This window comes from Panthera tigris, chromosome A1, assembly GCF_018350195.1.
Source record: "Panthera tigris isolate Pti1 chromosome A1, P.tigris_Pti1_mat1.1, whole genome shotgun sequence".
Classification (NCBI taxonomy): Eukaryota; Metazoa; Chordata; class Mammalia; order Carnivora; family Felidae; genus Panthera; species Panthera tigris.
In genome coordinates, this window is record NC_056660.1 from 38,580,097 (window position 1) to 38,606,713 (window position 26,617).

Consider the following 26,617-nt stretch of genomic DNA (forward strand, 5'->3'; position numbering starts at 1 on the left):
TCTGTGTTGTTTGATACTATTCTTTCAGGGGCATATCATTTCAGTTTTGACAATTAAGCTTTCACTTTAAATCTAAGTATTGACACCAACTCATTTTTTTCTTTACAAACATCATAGGAAAAATCATTAAATATAAAAATATATATCCCTATTTATACTCAAATTATGTGGAGAATATTTTTAAGTAATTCTTTCAAAACAATTAATAAATAGTGCTTGACATCTAGTTTTATATTCTCCCACAAAGACAAATAACTAAGACTCCACAATGTATATTTATGCATGTTTTTTCTTTTACATTTATATTTTATTGCTAATATGCTTTGATTGGCTAGTAGATTGTATTTGGGCTATGACTTTAGGATACTTACCTGTTTTCTGAATTTTCTAGTAGTTGAAGTTAAGAACTTTATATCATTGTCTCATATGTATGAATGACACAACTTTTTTTTTTATAGAGAGATCTGCAGCTCAATATCATAGAATTTGTTCATTGAGTATGGTCTCTGGTTATTAACAAAAAACAAACTTATTTCCTGACAGTGTCTAAACAAGTTAGTCAGTAACTGGAATATAGGTATTATCAAAATGGATTGTGGATTTAAGGCAATAAAACTATTTTCATCTGTGAATAGTTAAACAGAATGTATATTTATCTAAATATTTTCTATTTGAAGGGGTTATTTTTGTTTTAAGAATATTTCTATTAAAAATTAATTAAAATCATTTGTAGTCTTTTAATGTTTTATTTCTTTTATTAAATAGGATCTGTAGATCCTACATGGCAGAGTAAAGTTTAATAACCATTAATTTTTACCTATTATATTTTATTGATGTATTTATTAATACTAATATTAGTCAGAAGTAGTCCTAACACTAGGTAGCTGCTATGATCTAAGAACATAGTCATATGACTTATTTGCATATTATTTTACAATTATAAATATTATTGTATATTATGTACATGTAAATATATTATATACATATTATATATACATATATGCATTTATTTTACATATTATATACATATACAATAAAATATTATGTACATATTTTATTAGCTCCTCATGACCTTGTAATATATGAATTAATACTGCAATGTATATGCCTGCAATGTATAGCTAATTGAGGCTAATAAGTGAAAGCAATCTTTCAAAGCCCTGGGTGTATTGAATGAAAGAACCAACATTCAAATTCCGTATATAGGTATCTAAGTTGCGTGTTCTTTCCAAAATAACACGAGTTGTCCTAAGATCCATCTGAAATAAATATGCACTTATATTCAGTGGTGTTTATGATTTGTGTTAAAAATTGCAACATTTTTTGAAATTTAATATATTCACAACTTATTTTGGTGACCTACATTTTATAATTATTTTTCAGGACACTTTATATTTACCCCAGTCAATCCTATTGTGCATTTTTCCCAAATTTTGAATTGCTGCTATCGTATATACTATCATCCGATGTAGTGGAAGGAAGATAAGGAATAAAGTAGTCTGATAATCTTGTTTACATTCTTGCTAGTTAATTCCCTGGGCTTTAGTTTTTCATCCATAAACATGACAAACTAGTAAAATTCATCATAGCAATCTTGGCATTGGTGAATACCATATAGTGCATGTGATATCCCTAAAATACTCTAATTATAATTCCCATGAAATGAAGAGACTACTGAGTACTAGAGCATTCAAAAATAATTATGTTGCAAAGAATGTTAATAAATTACTAAACATAGAGAGAGGGAGAGAAAGAGATCCAGGGAGGGCGGCAGGGAGGAGCCTATTTAGAGATAAAACCATTTCAAATTGAGTTATTCTAGATTATTTTTAAGAACTTATTTTGCTGCTGGAAGTTAAGCAGTGTAAATGTGGCTTGTCAGAAAGCAATTTCAGAGCCAAGAGGATCGGAGTGAGTTATCAGTAGTCAACAATTTAGGATTGGATATTTATTTGCTCAGCTCCTTTTAGTCATGGGTGAGCAGAGAGACACTTTGAGGTTCTGAGTTGAGATGGACAAATGAGTGAAGAATGTAATTGAGCACGTAATACATACTGTGCACTCTATTCTCCAGGAAGAAAGGAGATACACTTAAATGAGAATGTTTAGTGAAAAATAAATTCTATCACAATCAATTTGACAGCATAAGATGATACAATAGGAACGCTTAACATTCTCATCTGCTTCTTGACAGTTTTCAGTCACTCTTTTTACTGATTCATTAGTAAAGTATCTTTTTAGACTTTTTTCATTATTATTTAAAGCATTTATGAACAGTGAAAAAAATAGAACATTGAAATTTTTCTAAGAAATTGAGTTGGAAAGTGTGTGTGTGTGTGCGCGCGCGCGCACGTGAGCACACATGCACATTAATTTTTGGTTTGGAAGGTTTGTTGAATGTCTTGATGTCTGGGCAGGATCTTGGTTCATTTGGCAGAATAGAAGCTCTGGTGTCTTAAGTGCCATTTAAATTCTGCCTCCTCTACAAGAGGAGAAAACAAGATATTCAACAGGCTCAATCTAATATTTGTAACACAGTGTTTTCTTGGAGCCTGGATTTTGTTCCTTTCCTGTTTACAAATCTTTGGCTAGAAGCAAGATAATTCAAAAAAATTTTAAAGCTCTCACAAATTTTGTTTTGAGCTCTGATTATTTAGTTCTCTTTGCCAGCCTAGGATTTGGTTACATCAGCTTTGACAAGAATGCTCTTAAAAGCTGAATATTAGTAAGAATTAAAAATAAACTGACTACACACAGAAAAAATAACAATGTACTTAAGATCATTCCTAGGAACATTCATTTGCTTTCATGCTAGCCAGCCATGTTAATGACGCACAGGCACAAAACATTTTTTTTTGAAGTTTTCATCTTACTTGAAAGTGAGCAAATTAATGAAGTTCAAAGTGAAAATGACATGATCAACTCTCCCTTAGCCACTGGTTTTGATGATCCACTCCACAAAAAATGGTTTTGTGTCCCCTTGTCCTACAAATGATCATGTTCAGTGGTACCATATATATATATATATATATATATATATATATATATGTACACACACACACACACACACATACATACACGTATATATACACACACACACCATATATATATATATACACATATATGTGTGTGTGTATATATGTGCATATATGTGTGTGTGTGTGTATATATATATATATATAGAGAGAGAGAGAGAGAGAGAGAGAGGGAGAGACTTGTATTAGACTTCATACCTGATGTCTGTGAAACACAGAATTTTGTCCTCTCTTTGATTAGGTATTGTTCCTTCTCTGTGCAACTACCTCTCTTTGTTCTGGCAAAGGACCAAAACCTCCTAACATAAACTTTAACTTTTAGTCCTCCTAACAGAGGAGTTATCCTTACGTTTATAAATTCTTATATTTTCATAACTGCAATCTCCATGTGGTTGTTCTCACTAGGCTTGAAATGAAACAGGGGCATCATCTTTCACTTGCATTGAAGGGTGGTAAACAACTACACTGATGGCTCTTAAAAATAATTGCACTTTCCTTACATCTTCAACCATCATCTTTCTATTGTCAAATAGTCAAGAGGAAGGAATGATAATTAATACAGGTGGAAAGAAAGTATGTCAATCTCTGACTGTGCCCTGATGATTATAGCACTTTCCTTTGGAATGAGGAGACACTCAGTACCTATTTTTCTCAATGCTTTGACCTTAGGTAAAGTGAAACTGGAATTGTTACACCTGTAGGCTGATAGATTATGCCATATGCCTTAATTTGCTATTAATGTTTTAAAGGGCAATGTAGTGAATTGTATGCAGTTTAGAAAACTCTCATGATGCTGCCTCCTTTCTCAAATGTGTCATTTCTCATTTATCTAAGATCTTTGAGATCACTCAACTATGTTCACACAATTGAAAGCCATCTTTACAGTGCAGCTAACACCTCCTTATTGGAAAGGCCTGTATCCAGTGACTCTTTGATACAGGAATGTAACAGCTTGCCCCAACTCAAGACAATACTAAGAGGCCACACCACCCTCAGAATCTAAAGTCCGTTTTGAGATGTTATCACAGTACATGATCTGCCCAATTCTGGTTCTTTTCCTTTTTTGTCCTTGGAGGAAGATCCCAAATATCCTTTCTGATAAACATCTTACATTCTAACCTTCATCTCAAGGTCTGCATTCTAGAGAACGCAGACACAACAATTAATGGCCAGAAAACACAAACATTGAGGTTTTCTTATTGCGGTTCATTCTATAATTTTTGTTAGCATTTTAGTATTAAAAAACCCTGCCCACATTTAAAAAATTTATTATTCATTAATTTTCATGACTATGGAAACATAAATTTCCATTTGTAATGAATTATAATCTACCTTACTATTAACATTCAAGATGTCTTAATAAGAGCTGGATTCTGTGTATTTTGACCTGTCCGTAACATTTTATTTTTGTCACTTATTCTGTCCTACATTTGCCTTGCTCTCTTATTACCCAGCCCTGAAATCAAGTCTTATCTAGACAGGTATTCTTAGTGCTTCTAGACATGCTCTATGGACAATGCCTGAAAGTTTTTTATCTGTTATATGCTTCTCTTTGTATGTATATGTGTTCGCGTGTGTGTGTGTGTGTGTGTGTGTGTGTGTGTGCGCGCACACGCGCGCTCCTATCCTTTCTTCCTCTTTTATCTATATAGGTATCTTTGTAATCTGTTTATAAAAACTTTTAGGCCATTTTGTTTCCATCAAATTATGGTTCAACTCTTCAGGGTTCATTTTAGCCTCCTTTTCCTTCTTTGTAACTTCTTTTTTCAACAATGAGAGACCTGACTTCCATTTTCTACCATATGTTTACTATTTGCTCAATTCTATGGTATACAGAAAGTAGGTTCAGAATTGTTGATCCATACTACTGTGGAAACCCAACCTACTAACTTGAGTTTAATAATTGCTTTCTTTTTCTCCTTAGCTTGAAGCTACAGGGTCAGAGTACTGTATTTTACAGTTACATGGGATTTTATTTTCTCTGTTTTGCATGGTTATTGCTATTTATCTGAAATGCAATTATGTTTAGTTTTATTAGTATAATATGCTATAATTTACTTCCCCTTTCCTGTTTTGTTTATTTAACCCATTTCATTCATTGCTTTAATTTTGTAAAAATGTAACATAGTTCCAAAAATCAAAATTATACAAGTCATACTCAGAGAAATATCACCAGTTCCTCATTCATTTTATCCTAATGCCAACCCATTCTCTATATGTAACCAATCTCAGAAGTTTCTGTTCTTTTTATGTTTTTTGGAAAAATTGCAAATCTCTGTATTTTTTTTAATTTTCCCTATTATACATAAAGTCAGTGTATTATAGGTTTACTTTGTCATATAACCAATTATATCAGTTCACAAAGATCTTTCTTATTCTTTTATAAAGTGGCATATATAGCTGCATATATCCATTATGTGGGTATAATAATGTATATTAACCAATCTTCTATAGATGGACATTTATTTATTTTTCTTCCAAGGTTTTATTTAAATTCCAGTTAGTTAACATAGTGTAATAATAGTTTCAGGTGTAGGATTTAGTGATTCATCACTTACATATAACACCCAGTGCTCATCACACAAAGTGCCCTCCTTAATACCCATCACCTGTTTAACCCATCCCTCTGCCTGCCTCACCTCCAGCAAACCTGTTTTTCTTTATAATTTTTTTTATAAATACATTTTTATTTTTTTATGTTTATTTATTTTTCAGTGAGAGAGAGAGTGTGTGAATGGGAGAGGGGCAGAGAGAGAGGGAGATACAGAATCCGAAGTAGGCTCCAGGCTTTGAGCTGTCAGCACAGAGCCTGATGTGGGGCTAGAACCCATGAACTGGGAGATCATGACCTGAGCTGGAGTCGGACGCTTAACCGACTGAGCCACCCAGGCACCCCTGTTCTTTATAATTAAGAATCTATTTGGGGCGCCTGGGTGGTTCAGTCGGTTAAGCGTCCGACTCAGCTCAGGTCATGATCTCACAGTCCGTGAATTCAAGCCCTGCATTGGGCTCTGTGCTGACAGCTCAGAGCCTGGAACCTCTTTGGATTCTGTGTCTCCCTCTCTCTCTGCCCCTCCTGCTCATGCTCTGTCTTTGTCTCAAAAATAAATAAAAACATTAAAAAAATAATCTGTTTTAAGATTTGCCTTTCTCTTCCCCCCTTCAGTGTTTATCTGTTTTGTTTCTTCTTTTTTTTAATGTTTATTTATTTTTGAGAGAGACAGAGAGAAGGAGAGAGAGACACAGAGAGAGGTGTAGCCTGAGTGAGGAGGGGCAGAGAGAAAGGGAGAGAAACAGAATCTAAAACAGGCTCAAGGCTCTGAGATGTCAGCACAGAGCCCAGCATGGGGCTGGAACTCATGAACCTCAAGATCATGATGTGAGCTGAAGTCAGATGCTCAACCGACTAAGCCACCCAGGCACCCCCATCTGTTTTGTTACTTAAATTCCACATGTGAGTGAAATTATATGGTATTTGTCTTCTTCTAAGTTATTTCCTTTAGCATAGTATACTCTTAACTCCACATTCTTGCAAATGGCAATATTTCATTCTTTTTTTGTGACTGAGAGATATATAAACATTTAGATTTTTACTAATACCCTGCAAAAAAATGTTGTAATGAGTAACTTTAAGAGTATTTTCATTTGGTCAATGTGTATCATCAGGTTAAATTACTAAAATTGGGATTGTTAAATCACAAGGGTTAAATATTTACATAGATTGTTAGGTATTTCTGAATTTCCTTTCTTATGAGCTGAGTTTGCATTTCTACTGGGAATTGATAAGAGTACCATTTCTTCAAAGTTCCTATTAGTTAAATGTTTTCAGACATTTTAATTTCTGCCAATTTGAACGAAGAAATATTATCTTAGTGTAGTAGTGATTTACATTTCTCTTATTGTATCTGAGATTAAATATATTTTCATATGTTTAAGGACCATTTGCATATATTTTTGAAATATTTGTTCATGTATTTTGTACATTATTTTATTGGGGTATATATATATATATATATATATATATATATATATATATTTTCCTCTAATATTTGTGTGGTTTCTTTCAAAGTTATGTCTCTGATCTATTTGAATTTTATTATTTTGTTTTGTGTTTGATATATATTTAAAATTTATCGTTTCCCAAATGTTTATACAATTACTATCGTACCATTTATTAAAAAGTCCATCATTGCTATACTTATCTGAAATGGTTCTATTATCATATTAATTATATATATATATATATTTATATATATGAGACAGTTTCTAGACTATAAATTTTATTGTACAAAATATCTATGTTTTATGCACCTATATTCCATTGTTTTTTAGTTAAAAAAGTTTTAAAGTCTGTTTTGAAAGTTTTATAGGTTAGCTCTCATAAGTTTTCTGCTCAGTGTTTGTCGATTTAGATTTTCAGTGGGAGTTCAAGATAGTTCTTCTAGATTTGGTTTTAATTTCTTGCTTGCATTGAGGTTTGTGATCTTTACTTTCTACTCTTTATAAATGAACAAGTAGGTTTTACATGAGTCTAATTCTTCTTGTTAGATGTAGTTATTTTGGAGACTGTTTAGAGTGATTTGGATTTAAATGTGACAGTTTTTCTCAGGTTATTAAAAAAACATAAAAGAAGAAAGAAAACTTTTGAATAATATCATAAAAGCCAAGTTTGGCAAAATTAAATATATATATTTATATGTATAATATATAAAATTTATATATATATACACACACATACTATATATTTATGTATGTATATATGTTTGCAACTATATGAGCTACAAAAAATAAAACAGATTAAGGATTTAAACATATAAGCTAAAACTATAAATCTCTTAATAGAAAACTTAGCTCTAATCTTCGTGACCTTGGATTAAGAATTGATTTTCTTTAGATGTGATTCCAAAGCACAAGCAACAAGAAATGATAAATTTTTTTAATGTTTTTTAATTTTGGAGAGAGAGAGAGAGAGAAAGAGAGAGAGAGAGAGAGCATGAGCAGGAGAGGGGCAGAGAGAGGGAGAGACACAGAATCCGAAGCAGGCTTCAGGCTCCCAGCTGTCAGCACAGAGCCTGACACGGGGCTTGAATTCACAAAGTGTGAGATCATGATCTGAGCTGAAGTCGGACGCCCAACCGAGCCACCCAGGAGCCCCTCAACAAGAAATGATAAACTGGACTTCCAAATTCAAACTTTTTCTGTGCTTTAGAAGACATGATCAAGAAAGAAAAAAGGCAATTCATGATGGGAAATGATATTTGCAAATTATATTTGATAAGGGTCTAGTATCTATTAAATATAAAATAATTTTTATAACTCAAAATTAAAAAGGCAAATTATATAATTTTAAAATTGGGCAGAAGATTTCAAATAGACATTTCACCAAGGAAGATACCTAGATTATTGATAAATATATCAAAAGCTACCCACCATTGCTCACTTGTCATTAGGGAAATCTAACTGCAATAATATATCACTTCAGACACACTAAGATGGCTATAACATTAAAAAACTGTAGACAATAACAAGTATTTTTGAGAATGTGGAGAAACTGATACTCTCATACATCGCTGGTAGGAATGTCAAATGGTGCAGCTCCTTTGGAAAAAGTGTTGGGCAGTTCTCAAAATAATAAGCTTAGAGTTACCATATAATCCTACAATTCTGCTTCTACATACTTATTCAAGATAATTGAAAACATGCTGTCCCAACAATTTTATATGGATATTCACAGCAGCATTGGTCTTATAACTGAAAACTGAAAAAAACCCAATGTCCATCAACAGATGAATATATAAATCATATATGTTGTATCCATAGGATGACATATCCTTCAGTCATAGAAAGGAATGAAATGCTGATAGATGCTACACTACAAATGAATCCCAAAACTTTATGCTAAGTGAAAAAAGCAGACACAAAGGGTGCATAGATTAGCAGTTGCCAAGGGCCAGAAGAAGGGATAATGGGGAGTGAATGCTGAGTAAAACATTTTTTGGTGTGAGGAAAATGTTCTGATTATGGTTGCACAAATATTGTGAAAATACTAAATGTTCCAAAATTACTGAAGCCAACTGAATTGTATATTTTTAAAAGGGTGAATTTTATAGTATGTGAATTCTATCTTAATTTTTAAATCGTGGAAATATATATTGAATTATATGGTGTGCGTGTGTGTGTGTATTACCTGCAATCTCTTGATTTACATTTGGAATTAGTTTACCTACATGTGTTGTGAAGTTGTGGAAATTAGTGAGAATTCAAAGTGAAATATAAAGAAAAAGCTTAGAGATTCAAGGTATGGACTTTGGGGAAGGTTCATATCTTTTAGGGAAAAGAAAAGAAGCAAGGAACCTGCCACTGAGAATCCCTAGGTTAAGGATATTAGGAGCATCATAGGTAGACTAGAGTTTTCATTCACTTTCAAATTTACTTTTATTATTATTATTATTATTTTTAAATGTTTTTATATTTGAGAGAAAGAGAGTGCACAGGGGAGGGACAGAGAGACAGGGAGTCAGAGGATCTGAAGTGGGCTCTGCCGTGACAGCAGGGCACCCACTGCGGGGCTCAAACTCATAAACAGTGAGATCTTGCCCTGAGCTGATGTCCAATGCTCAACTGATGGAGCCATCCAGCCGCCCCTTACATTTACTTTTAAAAAGAGTGTAATTTTAAATACAGATGTCAGGGGAGGTGTCACTAGAAATACACATTTGAATAAATTCCTAGAGGTCATGATGGGGGGAGACAGGTAGTTTTGGAAGGAAAGGTATTGGAACAGGGATAGAAATGCTTTGAGGCAGGAACATGCCTCTAATATAGGAATTTGGAATTAAAAGCAGATTCTGTTTTTACAAACTAGTATTAATGTGAAGAATATTAATTATTCTTTAAAGTATTACTTATACTTCCTATTCCTGCAGTTTGGGATGCATATATCATCAGATACACCTTTTTCAGTGGACATACTTTTTTGAAGAAATGTGAAAGATTACCATATGAAATTTTACATAGAGTCAGGTATGTTTAATTCCCACATATTCAGTTTTTCTAAGAGTTAATGATTGTTGAATGCCTGGGTATTTTTTCATAGGTTTTTCTCATAGGTTTTCTCCCTCAGCATGTTCCTTGTCTGTTTGTCGGTCTGTATCTCTCTTCTGAGAGAGGAGTGAAAAGTACTTTGTGTTATAAACCTTGCTCTCTGTGTCTACACTACAGTCATGGTATTTGGATTTATAATTTACCTTATCGTCAAATAATAGGATTACACAATATGATTTAAAAATGAGCATCATTTATATATTTATACTGAAATGTAAGCAGTTCATAATATGTTAATTAAATGTGTTACATTAGTAATTTTATTAATCCAAACAGCATATTATTTGTGCTTGCATCCTTCATGATTCAGTGTAACTTAATATTAAAAACCATGATAAGAATATAAGGATAATGCTATTTTCATCCGTTATTTCTCCTCTGGTGTTCAATAATAACAACACTAAGCCCCCACAATTGTGACAGCTATAAAAGGATGTGGTTAGCTTATCTCTAGCAAGCTGCAAAGGTAAACATGGTAAAGTAATTTGCTATCATGGAATGGTTTTTAAGTCATTTGCTTTTATATGTAAAATTAATTAAATAAGCAAGATTGAAAGTTGACACGCTGAAGATTTTATTCATTTTGCCTAATGTAGCATATTACTCCTGTCTGACAAAGAATACTCAGTTGTAATTTTCCTTTTATTTTCTTCTCTTAAAATATCTAAAAATTTAGTTAACAATATCCAACGTTATATGAAAATGTTCATTTTCCTAGCAATGTGTTTTGTACACAGATCAAATATTTTTGCACAGCATATAAAACGCAAGTCTGTCATAACTAAACTGGAAAGATTTTTCTATGATAAAACACACTATGTGCAGTTTGAATTTTTGCAGACATTAGACAATAAAAATGAATTTAGTTGTAAGACATAAATAGCTTTCATAAGAACCTCAAAGGTGCTCTTGGAGCAAAGACGAAAAATAATTTTCTTGACAGGTGTTCTAACGATATCTGTCCTGGAAAAAATAGTTTATTCATATATCATTATTTTGTCATGTTTATGATAATAAATACAATTAGCATGGGATATCACAACTAATTATGCAATTTGAAGGAAACATAATTTAGTATTTTTTATTGTGAAAACATTTCGACTGCTTGAGTGCTATTTTGTAGAAAATTTGGGACTTTTGCTGATAAAATGATTACTTGTTGAAAGCATTTCATGTATTAGCTCATAATAATGATGAATTTCCCTATAAGAACTATCATATTACCTTATAGATTTATGTGTTTTGTTTTTCATCATTTATAAACATCCTTATGGCTATTTATTCAGGTCCCAACAGCTTAATGAATGGCAATTAATAGATATGTAGAGGGAAACATATGCTTAATTAGTAGAAAAAAATCTAAAAAATAACAAAAAAACTTTACAATTACAGGAGATACTATTTTAGTTATTAGCTCTTTTTTGTTCAGACAGCTCTTTTAAATTAGAGATGCAGGGGGGAACTTATTTTACCAGAAAAATTGGTATAGAAATCTGAAATTCATTTATATGAGTTTTTAAAATAGTAGGTTTATTTTAAGCATTTAATATCCACCAAAATGGAAAGGTCATATAAGTAGACTTTTCGGAGTCCTAGCCTTTTGATAATATCATAGTGCTAATTTTATTTTTAACTTGCTTTGCATTGCCACTAGGTGGAACCAATAAACTTTATAATTTCTATTAATGCATTTTTGTCCTATATGTATATACAGTACTTATAAACTCTTCAACTAAAAATCCTGGGAATAGTTCAACACCTAAACTATTAATTCTATGAATGTGCCCTTAACTGTGAATGGGCATTAAAAATTGTGTAAGAACAACAGCAATACCATGGGCAAACACTAGTATAAAAACAAACAAAATGTCATCAACAACAAATCTGAGTAGTTTAAGTATATCAAGAGAGAATATACAGTTTTTAAGCAATCAGGAGGAAAGGGGCACCTGGGTGGCTCAGTCAGTTGGGTGTCCGGCTTCCGCTCAGGTCATGATTTCATGGTTTGTGAGTTCGAGCCCCTGCGTTGGGCTCTTTGCTGACAGCTCAGAGCCTGGAGCCTGTTTCGGATTCTGTGTCTCCCTCTTTCGCTGCTCCTCCTCCACTCGTGCTCTGTCTCTCTCTCTCTCTCTTTCTCTCTCTCTCTCTCTCTTTCTCTCTCAAAAATAAACATTAAAAACAATCAGGAGGAAAGATAAAACATAATCAGAAACTGTACTAATATATTTGGTGATAAATATTGAATTGTGTCTTGGTAGAAATCTATTAAATGAATCAAAATAGATGTATACTAATTTTTCAATTGTTGATTTTTATTGGGAACCATTAAATCAGAAATCAAGCCTATTTTAAATGGCTCCATATAAAAATTATTGCTATTGATCAGTAATAATCAGCTAATTGGTATTTTGTGCTTGTGTTGATACTGTTTCTCAAATTAGTTTTTTATTTTTTCTGGATCTTTAGACAGGAATAAAAGAGAGCTGTTAAGAAATAGAAAATACATGGTGATACACATAATAAACTTTTTCTGCCTTCATTTAGAGGGTTGATTTTTTTCAATACATCCGGATCTTGGCATTGGAAAACCCTATTTATGCTCAGTTAAAAATTTTAAAAAAAAGGAATAAGAGGACTGATAGGATAGTTATAGAGTAACATTGTTGTACTTTTATAACTTCAATTCGCAAGTCCGGAAATTGAGACTTAAAAAGTTTAGTGGCTTTTCCAAAGACAGATAGTGTTTAGAGCTGGTTTCTGATCTAAGATACCAGCCCTTAGTCCCTATACAAAGGGTATGGAGTACACAGGGCACATGTAAAACAGTTAACCTTAAAAAACAAGCATAGAACCTCAAAAGCCTTGAATGTTGTGTGAAGATTTTTCCTATTGTTGATGGTAATTGTAGCCACTGTAATTAATACGATGGCATATTAAGAGCTTGAAGATTGGAACAGAAGAAAGCCAAGGATATTTGGAAAAAAAAGTCTGTATTCATTTACTAGGGCTCCATAACAGGGTACCACAAGCTAGATGGCTTAACACAACAGAAATTTGTATCTCACAGTTCTGAAAAATAGAAATCTGCAGTCAACTTGTCAGTAGGGCCATACTCCCATTAAATAAAGTGTTAAGGAACTATTATTCTGTATGCATCTAATGGAAGAATCTGCTAAAAGATGAAGATTTGATAAAATTTGTCAAATGCCACAGATATTTAAGTAAGAGTAGACCTAAAGTCATTCTGTTAAATTTAGCTGAAAGGAAGTTGATGATTTTGACAAAAGTTGCTTTAAAGAGCAGAATAGGTCTAGTAGAATTAATTTTTGTTGAATATTACATGGGATATTTTCTCAGGAATCTTGAATTTACATGGAAGACAGTATTGTCGTTGCTTATGATGTGAAAGATGTATGCAAGGTTAAACTATATGGTGAGAAAAAGGAGTAGAGAATGTTTTTGTATATGTTAGCTATTAATGGGAAAACTCATTAAGTGAGGTTCCTGAGATGATAGGAGGACATTTGAGTCAAAACGCAATTGAATTGATTTATCTTTCATAGAGTCTAGAGAATATGAGAAGGATGTTAGCCCGTTCAGATGTTCTAAAGCTATAGTGAACTTTTGTATAATTTATAATGATTGTTTTTTTAGAAGTGAACGGTGAAATCAATTTTTGAATGGCAGTGGATCTTGGAAAGGAGATGATTGAGGAAAGTGTTGAAGGCTTGAATGATTACTGCACAAAATAAAGGAGATGACTAGAGAAATATAGTATGATTGTTTTAAGTGTCCAGTGATAGTTAGCTAGTTATTTACAAAGATTACAGTCACACTCAGCAGCACAAATATGGATTGGAAAAGTCACAAAATTAGAATGATGACAGTTTGGGCTTGAGGGTAATTATGTAGCTGATTAGAGTGTTGTGGAAGACAGAAGTAAATAATAAGGGCTGATCAATGGTGAAGAGTATAAGTAATAAGGAAAAATACAAGAGTAGAAAACATGGGCTCCATAGTTAATTTATCCCGTGTTGCTCTCTGAATATTTAAAAAATCAAATTGAAACGTGTATGTGTGCTTTAAGTCAAATATTTTTTAAATAAAATATGCAGATGTATCACAGTGACCTTTTGATTTTGTCTCAAAATGATTACCCAAAGGATTGAATCATTTCTTACCTATAGATTTAGTCTATGAAGATACTGTTTAATTCTGGGTTAAGTGAAAAAAAAGAGTTCGTATTTGGGACCTGTAGCTTTATTAAACGTGAGAGAATATGGAAAACATGTTTTCCTTTAAGAAATGATAATATATGAGGAAAATATTGAGTAACATTATTGAATATCTCTGGTTTGAATCAGTAATTACAAATATATGTCTATAATAGAGACAAGTAATGTTATTTTAGGACTCTCAAAGTATGTAAAAATACCATGCATCAATCATAATAATAATAATGAGTTAATCCCATGGGCTAATACTGGAAAATTTAATAGGCTCTTGATGCAAAATGTTGTTGATAGTCACAGTGTCTCCAATTCAGCTGAAAGATTTTTCTTTTCCTCCCTTTTTAATGAAAATTTCAGCAAGCTAGAAGGTGACCTCACCACATAACATCTTATCACTGGAGGTGAAACATCAACTCTTTTAGTGAATTTTGTAGAATAAGAGGTAAACTCATTATGATCAATTGTGACCTACCTCTACACCTGGAAACCACAGGATTAATTACAAAATCAAGATATCATTTTCAAAGTGGATTGTTCACAGGTCAAAGAGAAAAATGAAGAGGAGATACCTGCAAATGATTAAAAAATAAAATTGAAGAAATGAAAAAGAGCTAAATAAGCTTCATTAACTAGATGAAAATAGAAAGCAGCAAAGCTTAGGCAGATCTTTTTTGGCATGGTATTTATACACCAAGCATTATTTTTAACATTTCAGAACCAGACACAAAATTTAGAACAACCGTCTTCAAATAAAATATTATTTCAGTAAGTCCTGCAGAAGTCAAAGGAAAATAAAACTTTACTCTTTATTTTTTTTTTATTCTCAATCCATAAAATGTAAATCCTTTTGGATTAACTTCATTAATTTATTTTTTTTTAATTTTTTTTTTTTAACATTTATTTATTTTTGAGACAGAGAGAGACAGAGCATGAACGGGGGAGGGTCAGAGAGAGGAAGACACAGAATCTGAAACAGGCTCCAGGCTCTGAGCTCTCAGCACAGAGCCCGACGCGGGGCTCAAACTCACGGACCACGAGATCATGACCTGAGCCGAAGTCGGCCACCCAACCGACTGAGCCACCCAGGCGCCCCAACTTCATTAATTTAAAAGTAATTCTATGAAAAAATGTTAGTATTACACAGTTGAATAAAGCAGAATTATTCCTCTTTGAAGCAGCTATGACTTCTAGTTTAACAAATAGTAGAAAACATAACCTAGCTCAAATAAGGAGTTGTTGTGACCTGTACTGAAAATCCAGAGGTATGGCTGGCTTTAGTCCCATATAGATTAGGATCTGGGTCCATTTCTCTTTAGTTCCTTTGACTGTATTTTCCTCTCTTCTGACTTGACCCCAGACTACTTTGCCTGATGGCAACAAAGTGGCTGAGACAGTACTAGGCCTCCTGTCTGCAGAACCACAACCTGAAAGTGAAAATAAATGTCTTCAACACAGCCCCTGTTCTTCATTCTGACTGGTTCATCCTGTACCAGTCAACTATGGTAATGAGGACGGGGATCATGTAGGATATTCCATCCTAAATCAGGAAGGTTCTCACTCATAGAATAGGGATGGATTCAGTCCCACCAGGCATGTTTTGTCCTCTGTAACAGTGATAAGCAAATAAATGTGGACTGTGAGGCCAGCGTAGATACATATTGTGAAATTCTTCCTTGGCCATTTCAAGAAGTAGGGAATTGGCAGTAATGTTCCCAGTGCAGTGGAGAGGGGAAGATCTGCCAAAGTAGCAGGTAGTAGGAAACTATGTTGTCTCTAAAGAATTTAAAAACACTGTTTTAACACTGTTAGGAGTTCAGTGGTATTAATTATACTCCATGCTGTGCAACCATCATCACTCTTTTGGGGGGAACCACCAGGTTTTCCACATTGGCTGTACAATTTCACATTCTTACCAGAAGTGCCTAAGGCACTTTCTTCATGTCTTCACCACATTTATTTTTTTTCTTTTCTTTTTTTTAATAATAGCCATCCTGATGGGTGTGAGGTGGTATCTCATTATACTTTTGACTTGCGTATCTCCAGTGATCAGTGATGTTGAACATCTTCTATGGGCTTCTTAGCCATGTGTACATCTTCTTTGGAGAAATATCTATTCAAGTCATTGTCCATTTTGAATTGAGGTGTTTATGTTATTGTTGCTTAGTTCCCTATACATTTTGGTTATTAGTCACTTGACAGATACATGATTTTCAAATACTGGCTCTTATTTTGTGTGTTTTTATTTACTGTTTTGGTAGTGTCTTTTGAGGCACAAAATTTAAAATTTTCATTCTGTCTAGTTTGTCTATTTTTATTTTTTTGCTTGTGCCTGTGGTGTCAGATCCAAAAAATTATGGCTGAATTGTTGTAGCTTTTGCTCTATGTTTTCTTGTAAGAATTTTATAGTTTTAGATATTATAAATGTAGGTATTTGATTGATTTTGAGTTAATTTTTTATAGTGTTAAAAGTAAGGGCCTAGCATTGTTCTTTAGCAAGTAGATATCCAGTTTTCCCAGGACCATTTCTTGAAAACAACAGTCCTGTCCCAACTGAATGGTCTTGGCACTTTTATCAAAAATTATTTGATCATATATGCAAGGGTTTATTTTGGGGCTCTCTGTATTCTTTTCCATTGATATATACACTGTCTTTATGCCAGCACCACAGTGTTTTGATTACTTTAGCTTTGTGGTATATTTTGAAATCAGAAACCATGAGTTCTCTAGGTTTTTTCTTTTTAGAGATTGCTTTGGCTATTTTGGGTCCCTTTAGAAGCCATATGAATGTTGAGATAAGTTTTTCTATTTTTGCAAAACAAATTAAGATTTTGATAGGAATTGCATTGAATCTGTAGATCACTTTTGGGTAGTATTAACATCTTTACAATACTAAGTTTTCCAATCAATGAAAATGGGATGTATTTCTTTATATTTATGTGGTTTTTCAATTCTTCCATTAGTGTTTTATAGCTTTTATTTTATAAATATTTCACTTCCTTAGTGAAGATAATTCCTAAGTATTTTTTTTCTTATTGGTAAATATTGTAAGTGGAATTGTTTTGTAATTTTATTTTTAAGTTCATTGTTAGTGGATAAATGCAGCTGATAATTTATGGGTTGACTTTGTATCCTGCTAATTTGCTAAATTTACTGTTAGTTCTGACAGGGTTTTTGGTGGATTTTTTTAGGATTTTCTACAAATAAGATAGTATCATCTGCAAAAAGAGGTAATTTTACTTCTTCTTTTCTAATTTAGTTTAATTTCTTTTTCTTGACTATCTACTCTGGCTAGAATTTCCTGTGGTATGTTTAATAAAAGTGGTAAGGGTAGGAATCCTTGCCTTTTTCCTGACTTTAAAGAAAAAGCTCTTAGTTTTCACCATTTACCATGATGTTTGCTGTGGGTTTTTTCATATATGGCTTTTATTATGTTGAGGCGGTTTCCTTCTATTCCTGGTTTGATGAGTGTTTTTATCATAAGGTATGGGGTTTTATTCAGTGTTTTTTTCTGAATTTATTGAGATGATCATGTGATTTCCATCTTTTATTTTGTTAATGAGGTGTAGCACATTAATTGAAATGACCGATGTCTGGTATAAAGTTTGGTATAATTCACCACTGAAACCATCATACCCAGTACATTTTTTCAGGGGATTTTTGATTACTGATTCAATTTCCTTATTAGTTGTGGATCTTTTCAGAAATTTCTACTTTGTTATTCAGTCTTGGTAGGCTTTGTGTTTTTGGGAATTTATCCAATTCATCTAGGTTATCCAATTTCTTCTCATACAAATGTTCGTAGTATTCTTTTATAATCTTTTTTTTATTTCTGTAGAGTTGTTAGTAATGTTCCCACTTTCATTTCTGAATTTAGTAATTTAAGTCTTCTCTCTTTTTTTAGTCAATCTAGCTAAAAGTTTGTCAATTTTGTGGCTCTTTTCAAAGAACCCACATTTGGTTTCATTGATTTTCTTCATTGTTTTTTATTCTCTATTTTATTTATCTGTGATCTAATCTTTATTATTTCTTTCCTTCTGCTAACTTAAGGTTAATTTGTTCTCTTTCTAGCTCATTGAGTTATAAAGTTATTTTGTTGATTTGAAATGTTTATTGTTTTAAAATGTGTTTATTGCTATAAATTTCCCCCTTTTTCTTTGTCCCATAAGTTTTGGTATGTCCTGTTTGATTTTCACTAGTCTCTAAATACTTCCTAATTCCCTTTGTGATATCTTTTTGGATCTATTGGTTTTAAAGAGTGTGATGTGTAATTTCCAAATATTTGTGAATTGTTCAGTTTCTCTTCTGTTAATATATTACTGACTTCATCCCGCTGTGGTCAGAGAAGATAATTTTTCTGATGTCTGTCTTTTATAAGCTATTGAGAATTACTTTGTGTCCATTTGTATGATATATCCTGGAAAATGTCCCATGTGCAGTTGAGAATAATGTGTATCTGTTTTTGTGTATAGTGTTCTTTATATGCCTATTAGATATGGTTGGTTTACTGTCTTGGTTTTGTTATTTATATCTTTATCTTCTGTCTGGTCATTCTACCCATTATGGTAAATATAATATTGAAGTCTCCAACTGTTGTTGTAGAATTGTTTATTTCTCTCTTCGATTCTGTGATGTTTTGTGTGTATATATACATATATATATATATATATATGTATATATATGTGTGTGTGTGTGTGTTTGTGTGTGTGTGTGTGTGTGTGTGTGTGTCTCAGTGGTCATCATTAGGTGTATAAATATTTATTTATTTATTTATTAAAATTTCTTTTTAATGTTTATCTATTTTTGAGAGAGAGACAGAGCGTGAGCAGGGGAGGGGTAGAGAGAGAGGGAGACATAGAATCTGAAACAAGCTCCAGGCTCTGAGCTGTCAGCACAGAGCCCGATGCAGGGCTTGAACCCACGAACTGTGAGATCATGACCTGAGCTGAAGTTGGACACTTAACCGACTGAGCCACCCAGGTGTACTAGGTATATAAATATTTATAATTGTTATGTCTCTCTGTATTGAACCTTTTATTAACATAAAATGTCCTTTTTGTCCCTCATAACCTTTATTTAAAATTTGAAATATATTTTGTTTGATATTAGTATAGCTACCTCTCTTCTCTTTTGGTTACTATTTGCATGGGGTATCTTTTTCATGCACTTGGTTCCAAAGTGAGTCTCTTGTACACATAATATACTTGGATCATGTGTTTTTATCCATTCTGCTAGTGTCAGACTTTTGATTAGAGAGTTTAATCCATTTACACTTAAAAGTAATTACTGATTTTTATTTTGTCAAAATTACTTTTGTCATTTTTCTGTTTTCTAACTGCCTTACAGCTTTTTTTTTCTCTTGTTTCCTGTATTATTTTCTTCTTTTTTATTTAGTTGTTTTTTTTCTGAAGTGGAATGTTTAAATTCCTTTCTCATTTTCTTTTGTATATATGCTATAGCTATTTTATTTGTGGTTACCATGGATATTATGCCTAACATTTAAAAATTACCACACTGATCCCCAATATTTGGAGAAGACAGTCCTTTTTTGCTCTTTGTGGCTCCCACAAGCTATGTGCAAGGAACTCCAGGGACACTTGTACAGCTGCCTGCCTTGTATCTAGGGGTGGAGTATGAATAGTTGTTACTGTGCATAGAGCTGAGAGTGACTGAAATTAACCACAAATTACTTTCTAAGCCTTTCCCTGGAGTTACAAGCCTTCAGTAGACTCCAGAGTTCCATAATAGTTACATCAGATAGGTTCTGACAGTGCAATTGTTGTCTAGGTGTGGAGACAGATCACTGGTTCTTCTTATTCTGGCATCTTCCCACAATAAATATTATTTTGATGAAAGAGTGACTTATCATACAAAGAGTAACTTCCAAAATGTGAAGGACTCAGGAACCCAATCTACCAATAACTTTAAGTGTTCCATTAGGGACTTCAGAATTAAGTAATTTGAATCTCTCTTCCTGTGCCTTAACCAAGTTATTCCTACAAAGTACCCCAAATATGATAAAGCAGGTTTGCATTTCCCAGTGGTATTTAAAAAAACTTTCAAACTCTCATTGTGTGGAGATGTTAAAAATAAATAAATAAATAAGTTGCTGGAAAACCACATCTAATAAGGCAAACTAGATTCTGATTTTCTTGCAAATTCCTTCTATTAGTTGAAGGTTACTATGAAATGACCTGAACAGTTTTGTTAGAATATTAAATTACAATAATATAAATATATCCAACAGGGAACAACAGGAAATATTTTCTTTAACAAAATCAGAAGACCTCTTAGTTTACAGTAAGTACATTATATAAATTTAACCTAATGATTATATTTTTATTGTTTCACTTCAGTTGTTTCCTACTTTCAGAGAGAAGTAACACAAATTGAAAAGAATACTTTCTATTTTAATAAATTAAAGTTATTTTAATTAGTTCAACAGTAATTTTCATTATTTTGTAATGAAAACTTTTATAGTCCATTTGCTTAATATTATAGTGGTACATATGTTTGCTTATTTGAAGTTGTTAACTCAGGGATTAATGTTAATATTCTATTGTCCAAACAAGGTAATGATAATATTGATATTTGCTAATTACCATAAGTAATTGATGCATAAATTTAGTATCACTTGCAATTCTTAGGTATTCATAAACCTCTCATTTGTACTAATAGCACAGTTGTTTTGAAGTTCTGATGACTTAGAAAGCAATACATGGATAATTATGTATAGACTACAGCTACATTTGTAAAGATTTTATGATAATGAGATGTAACAATATATTTCCCAAATGAAATCACTTCAATTTGAATCATATTACATATTATTATTTTCAGTGTTAATGCGTTTATACTCTATCATTTTATCTGTATATAGAAATAGATGAACAAGAACAATATCAAGGTGAATTACATTATTATCCCATTCTCTAATAAGGTCCTATTCAATACTGAAAAAATAGAATAGAATTTGTATTTTGGAGCTGTTTTTATAATTTTATGTTTTTATACATGCTGCTGATCCAATTAAAATCTAGAAAATGTTCCCTTCAAAAGAAAACCCAATGCTTTGTGATTGGATTTAAAATAAATTTTTATAAGATTTCTTGAGTAGTATATTTTAAACATAATTTTAGTATAATTATTGTTTTACAACATTAGAAATACTTTAAACTTTGTTATTTAGCTTATGGTATGCCCCAAAATGTATCTTTAAAATGTTTATTTATAATACCAAATTAACCATACAAAAATGCAAGTATTATGAATCTATACATAATCATTGTCATGTATTTTTATAGGAGACTGTAGTTTGAGTTACTATAAGCATCCCTCTGAAAAAAGGAAACACATGAAACTACATGTTGAAATTAAAAGCTAAAACAAGTAATCAAGAAATGACAGATTCTAAATTTTACTTCATTTTTTTTTTTTTTTTTTTTTTTTTTTTGGTGCATAAAGGTGGTTTATTAAAGCATGGGGACAGGACCCGTGGGCAGGAGGAGCTGCACTGGGGTTGTGACGGGTAACACATCACATACCCTCAGCTTGAGAGGGGGCAGGGATAGAGTAAATCTCTTAGGAATTTTGTTTTTTTTTTTGTGTGTGTGTGTGTTTTTTTTTTTTATTTTTTAATATATGAAATTTACTGTCAAATTGGTTTCCATACAACACCCAGTGCTCATCCCAAAAGGTGCCCTCCTCAATACCCATCACCCACCCTGCCCTCCCTCCCACCCTGCCCTCCCTCCCACCCCCCATCAACCCTCAGTTTGTTCTCAGTTTTTAACAGTCTCTAATGCTTTGGCTCTCTCCCACTCTAACCTCTTTTTTTTTTTTTTTTTTTCCTTCCCCTCCCCCATGGGTTTCTGTTATGTTTCTCAGGATCCACATAAGAGTGAAACCATATGGTATCTGTCTTTCTCTGTATGGCTTATTTCACTTAGCATCACACTCTCCAGTTCCATCCATGTTGCTACAAAAGGCCATATTTCATTTTTTCTCATTGCCACGTAGTATTCCATTGTGTATATAAACCACAATTTCTTTATCCATTCATCAGTTGATGGACATTTAGGCTCTTTCCATAATTTGGCTATTGTTGAGAGTGCCGCTATAAACATTGGGGTACAGGTGCCCCTATGCATTAGTACTCCTGTATCCCTTGGATAAATTCCTAGCAGTGCTATTGCTGGGTCATAGGGTAGGTCTATTTTTAATTTTCTGAGGAACCTCCATACTGTTTTCCAGAGCGGCTGCACCAATTTGCATTCCCACCAACAGTGCAAGAGGGTTCCTGTTTCTCCACATCCTCTCCAGCATCTATAGTCTCCTGATTTCTTCATTTTGGCCACTCTGACTGGCGTGAGGTGGTATCTGAGTGTGGTTTTGATTTGTATTTCCCTGATAAGGAGCGACGTTGAGCATCTTTTCATGTGCCTGTTGGCCATCCGGATGTCTTCTTTAGAGAAGTGTCTATTCATGTTTTCTGCCCATTTCTTCACTGGGTTATTTGTTTTTCTGGTGTGGAGTTTGATGAGCTCTTTATAGATTTTGGATACTAGCCCTTTGTCCGATGTGTCATTTGCAAATATCTTTTCCCATTCCGTTGGTTGCCTTTTAGTTTTGTTGGTTGTTTCCTTTGCTGTGCAGAAGCTTTTTATCTTCATAAGGTCCCAGTAATTCACTTTTGCTTTTAATTCCCTTGCCTTTGGGGATGTGCCGAGTAAGAGATTGCTACGGCTGAGGTCAGAGAGGTCTTTTCCTGCTTTCTCCTCTAAGGTTTTGATGGTTTCCTGTCTCACATTCAGGTCCTTTATCCATTTTGAGTTTATTTTTGTGAATGGTGTGAGAAAGTGGTCTAGTTTCAGCCTTCTGCATGTTGCTGTCCAGTTCTCCCAGCACCATTTGTTAAAGAGACTGTCTTTTTTCCATTGGATGTTCTTTCCTGCTTTGTCAAAGATGAGTTGGCCATACGTTTGTGGGTCTAGTTCTGGGGTTTCTATTCTATTCCATTGGTCTATGTGTCTGTTTTTATGCCAATACCATGCTGTCTTGATGATGACAGCTTTGTAGTAGAGGCTAAAGTCTGGGATTGTGATGCCTCCTGCTTTGGTCTTCTTCTTCAAAATTACTTTGGCTATTCGGGGCCTTTTGTGGTTCCATATGAATTTTAGGATTGCTTGTTCTAGTTTCGAGAAGAATGCTGGTGCAATTTTGATTGGGATTGCATTGAATGTGTAGATAGCTTTGGGTAGTATTGACATTTTGACAATATTTATTCTTCCAATCCATGAGCAGGGAATGTCTTTCCATTTCTTTATATCTTCTTCAATTACCTGCATAAGCTTTCTATAGTTTTCAGCATACAGATCTTTTACATCTTTGGTTAGATTTATTCCTAGGTATTTTATGCTTCTTGGTGCAATTGTGAATGGGATCAGTTTCTTCATTTGTCTTTCTGTTGCTTCATTGTTAGTGTATAAGAATGCAACTGATTTCTGCACGTTGATTTTGTATCCTGCAACTTTGCTGAATTCATGTATCAGTTCTAGCAGACTTTTGGTGGAGTCTATCGGATTTTCCATGTATAATATCATGTCATCTGCAAAAAGTGAAAGCTTGACTTCATCTTTGCCAATTTTGATGCCTTTGATTTCCTTTTGTTGTCTGATTGCTGATGCTAGAACTTCCAGCACTATATTAAACAGCAGCGGTGACAGTGGGCATCCCTGTCGTGTTCCTGATCTCAGGGAAAAAGCTCTCAGTTTTTCCCCGTTGAGGATGATGTTAGCTGTGGGCTTTTCATAAATGGCCTTTATGATCTTTAAGTATGTTCCTTCTATCCCGACTTTCTCAAGGGTTTTTATTAAGAAAGGGTGCTGGATTTTGTCAAAGGCCTTTTCTGCATCGATTGACAGGATCATATGGTTCTTCTCTTTTTTTTTGTTAATGTGATGTATCACGTTGATCGATTTGCGAATGTTGAACCAGCCCTGCATCCCAGGAATGAATCCCACTTGATCATGGTGAATAATTCTTTTTATATGCTGTTGAATTCGATTTGCTAGTATCTTATTAAGAATTTTTGCATCCATATTCATCAGGGATATTGGCCTGTAGTTCTCTTTTTTTACTGGGTCTCTGTCTGGTTTAGGAATCAAAGTAATACTGGCTTCATAGAATGAGTCTGGAAGTTTTCCTTCCCTTTCTATTTCTTGGAATAGCTTGAGAAGGATAGGTATTATCTCTGCTTTAAATGTCTGGTAGAACTCCCCTGGGAAGCCATCTGGTCCTGGACTCTTATTTGTTGGGAGATTTTTGATAACCGATTCAATTTCTTCGCTGGTTATGGGTCTGTTCAAGCTTTCTATTTCCTCCTGATTGAGTTTTGGAAGAGTGTGGGTGTTTAGAAATTTGTCCATTTCTTCCAGGTTGTCCAATTTGCTGGCATATAATTTTTCATAGTATTCCCTGATAATTGTTTGTATCTCTGAGGGATTGGTTGTAATCATTCCATTTTCATTCATGATTTTATCTATTTGGGTCATCTCCCTTTTCTTTTTGAGAAGCCTGGCTAGAGGTTTGTCAATTTTGTTTATTTTTTCAAAAAACCAACTCTTGGTTTCGTTGATCTGCTCTACAGTTTTTTTAGATTCTATATTGTTTATTTCTGCTCTGATCTTTATTATTTCTCTTCTTCTGCTGGGTTTAGGCTGCCTTTGCTGTTCTGCTTCTATTTCCTTTAGGTGTGCTGTTAGATTTTGTATTTGGGATTTTTCTTGTTTCTTGAGATAGGCCTGGATTGCAATGTATTTTCCTCTCAGGACTGCCTTCGCTGCATCCCAAAGCGTTTGGATTGTTGTATTTTCATTTTCGTTTGTTTCCATATATGTTTTAATTTCTTCTCTAATTGCCTGGTTGACCCACTCATTCGTTAGTAGGGTGTTCTTTAACCTCCATGCTTTTGGAGGTTTTCCAGACTTTTTCCTGTGGTTGATTTCAAGCTTCATAGCATTGTGGTCTGAAAGTATGCATGGTATAATTTCAATTCTTGTAAACTTATGAAGGGCTGTTTTGTGACCCAGTATATGATCTATCTTGGAGAATGTTCCATGTGCACTCGAGAAGAAAGTATATTCTGTTGCTTTGGGATGCAGAGTTCTAAATATATCTGTCAAGTCCATCTGATCCAATGTATCATTCAGGGCCCTTGTTTCTTTATTGACCGTGTGTCTAGATGATCTATCCATTTCTGTAAGTGGGGTGTTAAAGTCCCCTGCAATGACCACATTCTTATCAATAAGGTTGCTTATGTTTATGAGTAATTGTTTTATATATCTGGGGGCTCGGGTATTTGGCGCATAGACATTTATAATAGTTAGCTCTTCCTGGTGGATAGACCCTGTGATTATTATATAATGCCCTTCTTCATCTCTTGTTACAGCCTTTAATTTAAAGTCTAGTTTGTCTGATATAAGTATGGCTACTCCAGCTTTCTTTTGGCTTCCAGGAGCATGATAAATAGTTCTCCATCCCCTCACTCTCAATCTAAAGGTGTCCTCAGATCTAAAATGAGTCTCTTGTAGACAGCAAATAGATGGGTCTTGTTTTTTTATCCATTCTGATACCCTATGTCTTTTAGTTGGCGCATTTAATCCATTTACATTCAGTGTTATTATAGAAAGATATGGGTTTAGAGTCATTGTGATGTCTGTATGTTTTATGCTTGTAGTGATGTCTCTGGTACTTTGTGTCACAGGATCCCCCTTAGGATCTCTTGTAGGGCTGGTTTCGTGGTGACAAATTCCTTCAGTTTTTGTTTGTTTGGGAAGACCTTTATCTCTCCTTCTATTCTAAATGACAGACTTGCTGGATAAAGGATTCTCGGCTGCATATTTTTTCTGTTTAGCACACTGTAGATATCGTGCCAAGCCTTTCTGGCCTGCCAAGTTTCAAAGGAGAGATCAGTCACGAGTCTTATAGGTCTCCCTTTATATGTGAGGGCACGTTTATCCCTTGCTGCTTTCAGAATTTTCTCTTTATCCTTGTATTTTGCCAGTTTCACTATGATATGTCGTGCAGAAGATCGATTCAAGTTACGTCTGAAGGGAGTTCTCTGTGCCTCTTGGATTTCAATGCCTTTTTCCTTCCCCAGTTCAGGGAAGTTCTCAGCTATAATTTGTTCAAGTACCCCTTCAGCACCCTTCCCTCTCTCTTCCTCCTCTGGGATACCAATTATGCGTA

At 33.6% G+C, this 26,617-nt stretch overlaps 1 long non-coding RNA gene across 3 annotated transcripts in view; it reads left to right on the top strand.

Moving 5' to 3' along the window:
- LOC122236538 overlaps window positions 1-26,617 on the top strand; it is a 310,323-nt gene that overhangs the window by 39,290 nt on the left and 244,416 nt on the right. For all 3 annotated transcript variants that reach the window (XR_006214576.1, XR_006214577.1, XR_006214584.1), the window contains exon 2: window positions 9,962-10,058. This is a non-coding gene — a long non-coding RNA (uncharacterized LOC122236538). The remainder of the gene's footprint in view (window positions 1-9,961; window positions 10,059-26,617) is intronic.